The following is a 12,179-nucleotide window of genomic DNA, read 5'->3' on the forward strand; positions in this document are numbered from 1 at the left end:
AACTGGAAGGCAGTTTTACTCACTGTTAGGTGCACATGGACATCAAGGTTCAGAACAAGGTTCTGAAAAGCATAGTTTTAGCTTTGAGGAGCTAAGTAATAGCTCTTTGCTATTGAGCCAGTTAATAAGTGAGAGGAAATCGTTTTGCAGATCATGTTAAATTGAGTGGGTTGTATGGTCAGACCAGAAAATAACCATGTCATCAGAGTATGGTAAGATTGGAAGCTAGGGAAAGTTGAGTGTAAGTTTATTTATAAAAATGGAGCCTTGAGAGACTCCTTTAAGTAAGGGAGTGGTGGCTGATATACTGTTGTTAAAAGTTACTGAGAAATGTTGGTTGGACAGGTAATTTTGGAACGAAGAAATAACAACACAGCTAATCCCAGTGTCACTGTATTGGTTAAATAGGATTGGGTGGTGAATCAATTCAAATGCTCTGATAAGGTCTACAAAGAGTGTGATCACTGAAGGTCTAAAGGGCAGTGGAAGTGCTGCGGCCAGACCAGAAACCATGTCTCTTGGAAGAAAAAAGTCAGTATTGACCAATGCAGTTTGAGAGATGATTATAGACCATTTTTTCAGATTTTTCCCAAGTGTTGGATGGATGGGGAATGGGCAGAAATTACTGGTTAGCTTGGGGTTAAATTTTTTGTGGGGAGGTATGATTTCTGCTGTTTTCCATATACTGGGCATACAGTTTTGAGTTGAACAAAACTTGTAGATGTGTAGCAGAGGAGTAACAATGTACTTCCTACATTGGGATATGAATCAGGAGGAGAGGGTAGTTACCCCTGTGAGTGAGTCAGGGTTTAGGTTTTCAAGGACCGATATTATATATTTGATTACATGTTTTTAAATTAGAAAAAAGGAGGGTAGTACAAGAGGGAGGTGAGGGAGAGGCTGAGTGAGGAAGCAAAGTAGGTCAGCTGAGAGAGGGGAGGGTGGAGAAGTGAGTACTAAAGTCTGAGGATGAGAGAGAAGAGAGGGAAGAGTGAACACTGGGAAGAGTTTTATGACCTGTTAACCAGCTGACCTCTGACCTCTGCCCAGAATTGTTTAGAATTTGTCCCTAAATGCCCTATATGCCTGAATAAGATCCCCTCTTAAATATCTGTAAGAGACACTGTACAAGTTCAGATATTTTAGTCTTTCATAATAACTTAGATTTTCACATCCATGGATGCCCTTAGTATATTTCATGCTTGTTTTCCTATAGGGTTTCCATATTGTTATTCCATACTCAAATATGGGTCTAATGTAACTAACAAACAATTACTTCATTATGTTTGATTTCCTAGACTTTATAAATCTTTTTATACAACCTATAGTTCTATAACTATCATTAGCCAATTGGTTGATATGATTAGAAAAATAAATAGCTGAATCTACCCATATACCCAGGTCCTTAAATGAGTCAACAGTTTCAATCACTGTGTGCTGTATTAAATATTCACCTTTCAGTTTATGTCTCCCAAATCTCATAGGCTTAGTTTTTTATGTATTTATTAACATATTATCCTCCTGTGCCCAAATGGTCAATTTAGTCAAATTATTTTGCAGACATGCCTTATCTGTAACACTTGTAATCAGTTTACCCAATTTCAGGTCGTCAACATACAGACTGTAGAACACTTCAGATGAAAAAGTAAAGTCTGAAAATACAATCTAAACAAGTAAGGGCTTAGTACAGAGCCCTGTGGGACACCGTGACTGTAACCAAGGATTTCACCTGTCCAGTTGATGTGTGATACTTGCCATGTCCTATTTGTAAGCCATGCAGCTATCAGTCTTATCAACAGTACATCAATACCTAGTTGTACTAATTTATTGATCAGTGTTTTGTGCATGATCCTGTCAAATGCTAAAGTTAAATCTATATAAATCACATCACAGCACAATTTTTCATTCATAACTGTTATTATATTGTTATAGAACATCATGTTACATGTGGTAATAGATCTATTTTCAACATACACAGATATTTAAGAGGAGATCTTATTCAGGCATATAGGACATTTAGGGACAACATATGCATGCTGATATATGGTTTCAAGCCCCATCCTATCCAGCTCTGACAACAACTTATCCAGTATCGCCTTCTCCATTATTTTTCCACAACATGAAAATAGACTTAAGGGTCTATATATGATTCTGGGTTTGTCCTACTCCATTTTCCCTTAAAGACAGGTTTAATAAGTGCATGTCCTCAATCTTGATGAATTTCCCCATATTTATATGACCTAGTGAATAATAGATGTAATGGCAGTGTAAGTTCTTGCTTAAGTGTTCTCAGGTCATTGTTACTTATTCCGTCTCCTCCCTGCGCTTTGTTTGGATCCAGTTTGCACAGTTCTTTTTCAATATAATCTAATTTGATTCCAGTATCTGGGGTTACCTGGATGTCATTAGAACAACTTACTACCCCTTTTGTGGAGCCAAACTGTTTTGCATAAGATTTTGTAAATATATCTATAATCTGTTGTGTCTGAGAATACATTTTAGAATCTGCACACAGTTTATCAATTTGTGTATCTTTACTTCTTCCACATCTTATGTAGCTATAAAAAGGTTTCCTATTATGCTCAATATCTTTATATAAATTTTCTTCAAATTTTTCTTGATCTTGTCTAACACTATGCTTAATCTGTTTGTCCAGCTCGTTTATTTCAGTTTTCAAAGTTGTAGTTCGACCTCTCTTCCATTTCTTATATTGTCTCTCACCTTAATCTGGTATCTTGTTCATATGGAAATATACCCCCTGATGTTGCATGCCTATATCCTGATGTTAAACATTTTTTTTTACTTTTTGCATTCAAACAATTTCTCTTTCAAAACTTTCCACATTCCATCTGCAGTTTTTCCACTGAACACCTCACTCCAGTTAGTTTTATATATTACTGTTTTGCTTCCCTATAATCTGTAATTAACCTTCTGTGCATTTGCTTAGATTTCAGTTTGGCAGAATTTTCTAGCAACAAATTAACCTTTATGACCACATGATCACTGCACATTGATGGTGGTAAAACTTGACTTGAAGTTACAGTAATTTCTTTGGGAACACAAACAATAATCACTTAGTTTGGGAGGGTGGCTAGAGATATGATAAATAAATGCAGGGAAAATTGATTTTGGCGGATCCAGAGACTAGTTGAGTGAGAGTAAATGCATTAAGAAATTCAAGTATGCAATTTAGTGAAATGCCAAGGAGACTGAGGTTAATGTCACCAATAAGAATAAGATTTTTTTCCAAAACGTTTTTAATTATTTTCTAACACAATAACTTAACAGTATAGTAACAAGAAAAAAACAAAGCTATATACAATGTCCATAACAACTAAAAAAAATGTTTATGACTCTTTCTGATCTAAGTTTCATATTAACATTTTTATTTTCTAGAAGTGGCTGGGTTTTGTTCTGACTGAATTTTAGACCAGAGATGTTTGCAAAGAAGTCTAGATTATGTAATAGGAGATTTATTGAATTTTCAATATCAATAGAAGCTATTTGTAGGTCATCAGCAAACAGTTGTATCTTGGGGGATAATTTTTCTGAAACTTATATCCTTTAATGCTGTCATTATTTCTAACATAATAAGCAAGAGGCTCAATAGCCAGGGCAAAGAGTAATGGGGTGAGGGGGCACCCCTGTTTAGTAACTCTTAATATTTCAAATGGATTAGATAGATACAATTCAATCTTTACATAGGCTATGGACTTTTCATGTAGTTTTTTAATTAATCCTTTAATGTTTGGGGGAGAAATTGTATTTTGCATAGCTTTAAACAGATATTGCCTACTTAGGGAGTCGAAAGCTTTATCTATATCAAGGCTTAAAATAGAAAGCCCATTTTTTATTGTTTGCTAAGTCTATTAAGGACAGTAGTCTAATTACATTGTCTTGTATCTTTCTGTTTTTGATAAACCCCATTTGGTCTTCATGAGTTAATATTGAAATAATATTGTTTAATCTGTCTGCTAAGATAGGCATGAATATCTTGTAGTGAATATTAAGCAAAGAGATTGGCATGTATGATGTGCAAAGGTTGGGCTCTTTATTTGGTTTTAAGACGGGAGAGATGATAGAATATTTCTATGAGGGAGGAATGTTTGCTGTAGTTTTAACTTCTTGGAATGCATTGCGTAAGATTTTCAAGATGTTATCAGGTAAGAGTTTGTAAAATTCTAGAATTAGACTACCCAGCCCTAGTGACCTTTTTGTCTTAAGATTTTTTATCTGTTCATTTAATTCTTTAAATGAAAAGGGTTTATCTATGTTATTAATATTGTGTTTGGATAGTTTCTTTTGAATATCATTAGCAAGAAAGCTGTCTATTCTTTTATCACTTGTAGATGACTTATTATTATTAATATTCTTGTAATGTTTTTTAAAACATAAGATATTTTTTAGATCTGTAACTTTGATAGTGTGCTTATTTCTAGTGTATATTATGTATTTTGTATGACTTTTCTCATTTAAATACTTAGATCTGATTGCAATCTTTTGAACACTGTTGGGGTTAATTGAGTAGTATTGCAATCTGATTTTTTTCCAGATTTATTGATATTTTATACTGCATAATATCCTGATATTCCTTATCCAGTTTACATATGTCAGCTACTGCAGATTTGTCATTTGCTGTAAGTTTTAGTTCATTAAATTATGTTTTTATGTCTACCAGTTTCTTTATCCCGTTCTTTCCTTTTGTTTATATACCAACTTTTGACTTTACCATGTAAGACCACCTTTAAAGTGTCCCATAGGATAATATCTGAAACCTCTCCATTATTATTGGCATCTAGGTAGAGCTTTATTTAATCTAGAAACCATTCTTTAAATCCTTGTACTGTTACAAGATAAGCAGGTAGTCTTTGGCAGAAGTTTAAGGGGTCAGTATTAAGTGTTACATTGAAGGTGATAGCATTGTGGTCAGACACAGGGCATGATGTCAGCATTACATTATCAGTTTTGGACAGTAAAGAACTAGTTACAAAACGTTTGTCTATATTGGTCTGTGTGCCAAATCTGTAAGAATAGTGAAAATACTTCAAGGAGGATTATGCTTTTATACTGACAATGTCAGTTAGGTTTCTGTCTTGCAGTGCATGAGCCAATCAGTTTGAGCAGCCTCAGAAGACCCAGGGCCAGTTAATTACCACCTTTCTTGCAGCCAGGTAAACAGTATTAATACAACAAAAACAAACTACAGCTATTGTGTGTTAGACTATATTACTACTTAGCTCTCAGAAGCAATAATTATAATAAAATATCAAGCAGTGTGTTGTAAAAATGGGGAAGGAGTAACAGCACGGGTACTTAAGCAATTCCTACGATCACACAAAGCATAAAATGTTGTAGACTTTCAACATTTTAGGTAGGTTATTGCAAAATAATACAAATTAGGCCTTATTCTTTTTTTTTATAAAAAAGGGGAAGGTATCCTTTGCTTGAAAGAAGCCTGTTAATAAAGTGTGTGTGTGTGTGTGTGTGTGTGTGTGTGTGTGTGTGTGTGTGTGTGTGTGTGTGTGTGTGTGTGTGTGTGTGTGGGGGGTTGCATGCCTTGTTAAAAAGTTGTAGCATAGTCCAATACACTTCAGGAAAAATTGAAGACTCCTGCTTCTCCAAGGAGAAGTACACAGGTGTAGGATAACCACAGGACAGGTGGGATGAAGAACTCTTCTTCTGAACAAGTTTACTCAGAGTAGATAGAAGTATGTAACCTTGTTTAAAAAGTTGCAGCAGAGCCAAATGCACTTCAGGAAAAGTTGCAGATCAGATCTGAATCCTTAAATAAGTAGATGGAGAAGATTCTTCAGCAAGGGTAAATACACAGATGCAGGACAGCCACACAAGAGACTATAGTACAGAAAGAGCCTTTATTCCTAGTCCATAAAGCAAATATATTAGTTCACCAACAAATACAGTCTAGATGATTTATCTGACCCTAGTGTTTCAGTTAATTTCAAGTTCTGTGTTCTTGTAAGAAGGAAGAAAAATCCTTTCAAGTTATGTACAGCAAATGCATTGTTTCCACACTGATAACAGCCTTAGATGTGTTTAATTCCAGACTACGTTTTATCACACCTCTTCCACACATATACAACAATTGAAAGATAATCAGGAATCCTTGCACCTTTTAAAAGCAGGAACTGTACAGTTTTCCCCATAAAAGCAGCGTTCAGTGCATCACTGTCTGAGCCCTATGTTTTACCAGCCAATCCCTAGCACTCTGAGGTTGTTGCAAGATAATCAGAAACATTTATTCCATTCAAATCAAGCCTATTTGGGTCAATGTTCTACCCTGGTTAACAAATAAAATGAATGAAGGAATAAATAAAAAATGTCCCACTTTAAACAGTCTTTAATACAAACAACCTTTGCTGTGTCGCTTTCTGTCCTCTTCCTTCCCATCCCCACCCCATCCTTGATTGATGGGGTACTTCTAGTCCAAACTATCACATTGCTGCTGTCAGTATTCAAATATGAAAAGGAAGCAGCAGTATTGGGTTTGAGTCCTGACACTGGTGTCCCTTAAATGCTAAGAGTAAATTCATACTACTTTCTTGTTTAATAGCATTTGCCACATCCAAATGCTCTTCCCAGCTGGACACCAGAGAAGCAATCACTTGTTCCCTTGCTTTTTTCTCACCTCAGATTGACCAAAGTGACTTTTACTGAAATTTTAATAGTAAGCAAAGCTTGACCAAAATCATTTTGTGCAAGTGCACTCAAACACACATACACTCAGCCAATATTTTCAGAATGGGTAAATGGTGACAGGTTGACTGTTGCATACCAGCTCTTTGCTTCCCAGGATTTCAGGCATGCTGCTACCATTTAATTAAAAATAATAAACAATACTAAACCTATTAACCAATAAAACACATTGTATTTAAGTTACCTGGCACTTGCTCACTAAAGCAATTATATAAGTCAGCACTAAAAAATTAAAAGCACTACACCCTCACAAACCCCCCTGAGTACCTTGTTCCCCACTGGCCCTTTTTTTCAATTATAAAGGAATTCCCAATACTATTCTAGAATGTCCAAAGGTCAGTTGTCAATCTCCTCTCCAGTCCAGCTGGTGAATCTGGGAATCTTGAGGCAATGTTACAACTGCCTCATGTACACAGACAACCCTCTCCTCCTCCCAACAAATTCCAACACATGTGAGAGATGCAACCATATAGCCAAACTGGAGGCTAAGCTCTCTCAACTCAGTACTGGCGTAACCAGTCAGGAGGAGAAGGAAACCACACTCACTACAATTCCAGTCTCACATAGATCTACCATGACAACAAACCAAACACATAAACACACAAAAACATACTCGGAGGCTCTAAATAAAAATCTGCCTAAGCAGCAGAGACCTCCAAAGCAGACACCCAAGCAACTGCTACCCCAAAACAAAACACTTGCAACACATAGCTCACAAAGCCAGTGTGTTGAACAGTCACAGCCCTTAAGGCTAAACAACACACCTGATACACTTGTAATAGGTGACTCTATCGTCAGGCACACTGACGTCCCGCTCACCAGGCTGAACAAGGAGAAGGTCACGTTGAGCTGCCTGTCGGGCGCTAGGATCCGCCACATAACACAAGCACTCAGGACACTCCAAGGCAAGTACAAATATGACTCACTCATTGTCCATGCTGGTGTGAATGACCTGAGACGTACCTCCCTGGACTATATGAAAAGAGACATAGAGGAGCTCTCTGAGCATGTAACCCAGGCCGGTATGACCCTGACCTTGAGTAGCATCTTACCCTCACCAAGAATGATGTCACAATATGAAGACAAGATGATCAATTTCAACAATTGGCTTAAGTACTGGTGTCATTCAAAGGGGATCCAATGCCTGTCAGCCTGGGATGACATGCTCGACAAGGCACGATGCTTCGCTAGAGATGGCTTGCACCTGTCACCCCTGGGCTTTCATATATTGACAAAGGCTCTTGCTACCCCCATAGTGCCTTTTTTAGGCAAGGCTCCAAAGACAAACCCACCTCCATAGGTATCACAAGGGATAAGAAACTAAGAGTAATGCTACTCAACGCCAGAAGTCTAAACCTCAACATGCATGCACTTGAAGCTCTCCTTAAAATGGAGAACATCGATATCTGTGCAGTAACAGAAACCTGGTTCAAGGTTCCCGAGAGCACCACAGCACTACCAGGTTATACCTCATACCATGCTTTTTGGCCCCAAAACTTGGACCGAACCACAAAAGGAGAGGAAGTATCAATATTCGTCAAAGATACCCTCACCTCCAGTTTGGTGGCACAGCACAAAGCATCAGAGACTATCCATGTGCAACTAACAGTGGGTAAAACTGCCTTCCAGTTTATAGCCTGCTACAGACCACCATCCCAAACCCAGGAACCCCACTCGGCCTTCCTGAGAACACTGGAAAATATGAAGGTCTCTCCAAACACCATTATATTGGGTGACTTCAACTACCCAAACATAGACTGGGAGCATTACTCTAGCTCCAATGCCCTAGCCCAAAGGCTCCTAGAATTTATAAACTTAAATGCTATGGAACAACTTGTTACCATTCCCACAAGAGGGGAAAACATACTGGACCTGATCATCACCAACATGGGGTCTCTATGCTCCAGACCAGAAGTGTATCCCTCACTGGTAAGATCAGACCATAAACTAATCTCACTGGATATTCACATCCTGACCCCACCCCCTGCCCAGAAAACCACAATGAAAAACTTCTCTAAAGCAAATTTCATACTCCTCAAAACCAAGGTGGAATCCTTCAAAGTCCCCAGGCCTGTGGAAAATACGGCCCAGACCACAGAATCCTTTATAAATGCATTCTATGAACACCTTCAGGAATGCATGGATCATGCAATCCCAAATAAAACCAAGACCCAATCCTCCAAAGGCAGACATCCTGTCTGGAGGACCCCAGCCATAAACAAACTATACAATAGAAGAAAAAAAGCTACTACATGATAGAGCAAAATCCCAAAAAGAGAAGGCATCTCTGATCAGTATTAGCAAAAAACTACGGACACTCATAAAATCGTCTAACGCCAGCTTAGAGAGATAAATTGCACAGGACACTAAGGATAATCACAAGGCCTTCTTTAGTTATGTTAGGAACCTGGGTGGGAATTCCCAGATATGCTCAGAATTAGTCCAAAATGACAAAAAATACTCCGAACCCACAGACATTGCCAACATCCTAGCTGACAGGTTCAGCGCAAACCCCCCCCCTCCACCAAAAGGGCAAATATCTATCCCAGCAGAGTGCTGCCCCCCTGACATCTCAGATACTCAGGTAAGAGCCGCCCTCTCCAAAGCAAAAAACACAGCATCAATGGGACCAGACGGTGTCCCGGGCTGCATCCTACATGAACTCCAAGAAGAGCTAAACCCAAACATAAAACTACTGTTCAATCTCAGCCTCACTACAGGATATGTACCCAAAGAGTGGCATACAGCAACAGTGGTCCCTCTCCACAAAGGTGGTGCCTCAACGGATCCTGGAAACTATCACCCCATAAGCCTGACTAGCTTGGTCTGCAAAGCTATGGAAAGGATCATTATGGTCCTCATAAATAAAGATATTGGGGACCTACAGACACTGGATCCTACTCAGTTTGGCTTTGTTAAGGGCAAATCCTGCCTCTTAAACCTAGTCAATTTCTTTGAAACAGTCACCAAGACCATTGACGAGGGGAAGGTGGTCCACACAGTCTACCTGGACCTCGCAAAAGCCTTCAATACAATACCCCACTCGGGCATTACAGATAAGCTCACCAGCTTAAATATAAACCCCTATGTCACTAGATGGGTTGCAAACTGGCTCAAGGACAGAACCCACATGGTTAGAATTGCTGGAGCCATGTCAGACTCCAAACCAGTTACAAGTGGCATCCCAAAAGGCTCAGTCCTGGGACCTCTCTTGTTCGGTATATATTTCTCGGAGGTACAGGCCAACATGGAAGGACTGTGGCTGACCAACTTCGCAGATGACTGCAAACTGGGTGCCATAATCGACTCTCCAGCCAACACAAGCATCCTCCAAAAGGGCCTTATAGAAACAGACAACTGGTGCCAGAGCCATGGCCTCAAGCTAAATGCCAAAAAGTGTATAGTCATCCCCTTTGGCAAAAACAAAGTGCCCACAAATTACCACATAGGTGGTAATCCATTAAGTACAGAAGAAGTAATTAGGGACCTGGGGACCCAAGTTGATAGCAACCTCTTATTTGACAACCACGTGGCCAAAGTGGTTAGAAAAACATTTTATATAGCCCACCTAATCATGAAGGGATTCACATCTAGATCAGGGGAGGTCATCGTGCCTCTTTACTCATCCCTCATCAGGCCCATAATTGAGTACAATGCCCCTTTTGGGATGTACCTTACCAGACACCTGCAGCAACTGGAAAGACCCCAAAAGTACCTCACCAAGAGGATCAAAGGGCTCAAACAGATGCCATATGCTGCCCGGTTAAAGAAACTCCAGCTCTACTCAGTGGCATACCGCCTGCTCAGAGGCGATCTGTGCCTGACGTATAAAGCCATGTCCAACCTGGAGTTAATGGACATGCTGCACCTCAGAAAATCCAAATCTCATCGAGCTACATGCTCGAGAGACTTGAACCTCAGCACTGAAATAAATAGGACATGCTGGAGGGACAGATTCATAACCCAGAGGCTCCCTTCACTCTGGAATAAAATCCCAGTCCAGGTTAGGCAGAGTCCCTCATTGACTCTCTTCAAGAGGAATCTTGATGAGTGGATGGGAGATCATAGGTTTACCCCAGGTATCACTTCTGTATCACTGTTAGACAGAGTCACAGTATACTACCCTCGAAAAAGGGCATAGCAAAATTAATTTAAAATGGGTGGCGAAAGCCAAACACACTCTGGCTAGGCTTATAAATGCCTTAGAGCAGATAGCCTAGTATAAACCTATGAACCCATGAAAATAAGTCTGTAAATATTTAAAATAGTAACACATAGCTCAAAGCAATCATCATTCAAAGGCTAGATACCAAGTAGCTTAGAGCACTTGTAAAAGGCATAATCCATTGCCACTAAATAAGCCATCAGCCACAAGCATTTAAAGATAAAGAAAAAAAAAGCTCTGTAATTAAATAAGTTAAAACATTTCTTCTGCAATATAGTAAATATGTAAATGGTAAAAGCTTGCACTTGAAACTGAAAATAAAACATTCAAAAAATCATGCAAAATGATAAAAATCTTCTAACATTTAAATTAACATCTATCTGCTGCTGGTTGAAATATATACTTCTAGTCTTTAAAACTTTTTACTCCAAAGTGGACTGCTCAGAGTCGTTACAGGCAGTCACTATGTATTAAATGGATCCTTCAGCAGTAGCAGTTAACTGCTTAGAATTAACAGATAGTCTCACTATTTGTAAGTTCCAAAATGTAATTTTTTTATGTATCTAGCTTGAATTAAGAAGATGCATTCCAGTTTTTACAGCTATATGCCCAAATAGGAGGGATATGATTCAGCAAACCAGAATCCAAATAAGGAACCTGTCATGTGACCTAGTGGTGCAACCTTCAAGCTGCAGATTCTGCAAGCATTTGTATGATTAAAAAGGAAGCAAGAATTAGTAAACTGCAATGCATTTCTACAGCAACAGATGTAGTTGTGCACTATTTTATTATTTAACTTAAACATTACATATGTAATAAAAAGCTAAATACAATGCAACTTATTTTACTTTTGTTTGCTAAAAATGTTTATGTGCATATTTCAATGCAATATAACCGTAATACAGTGATTTGATTTTTAAGTATTTAATTTTGAAAGAGATACTTTTCTTACAATTTATTATAGCATTCCTCACACCCCAGGTCTTGTCAGGCAACTCTCAGTATTGCATTACTATTGCAATATAGTCAAGATGTTTTACCACCTGCCATAGATTGTATATGTTGATTCATTGTTGAACACAAATTTTAGGGGGCTCCCTTGTCATACTAGGGTTCTCCCAGTATATAACTGGTGTTCTGTTGTAATCAGAAACATTTTGGTTTACTCACATGATCAAGGACACTTCTTTCCTACTCAACCTTGTATGTGTTAATACCTTACCAACAGTGCCTTATTATGCAAGCACTTGCATTCTGAAATCAGCTCAATATGATCAGGAATTTTGCTCTGCTCAGATAC

Source organism: Protopterus annectens, chromosome 1.part1 (genome assembly GCF_019279795.1).
Source record: "Protopterus annectens isolate FY-2018-M chromosome 1.part1, PAN1.0, whole genome shotgun sequence".
Classification (NCBI taxonomy): Eukaryota; Metazoa; Chordata; order Ceratodontiformes; family Protopteridae; genus Protopterus; species Protopterus annectens.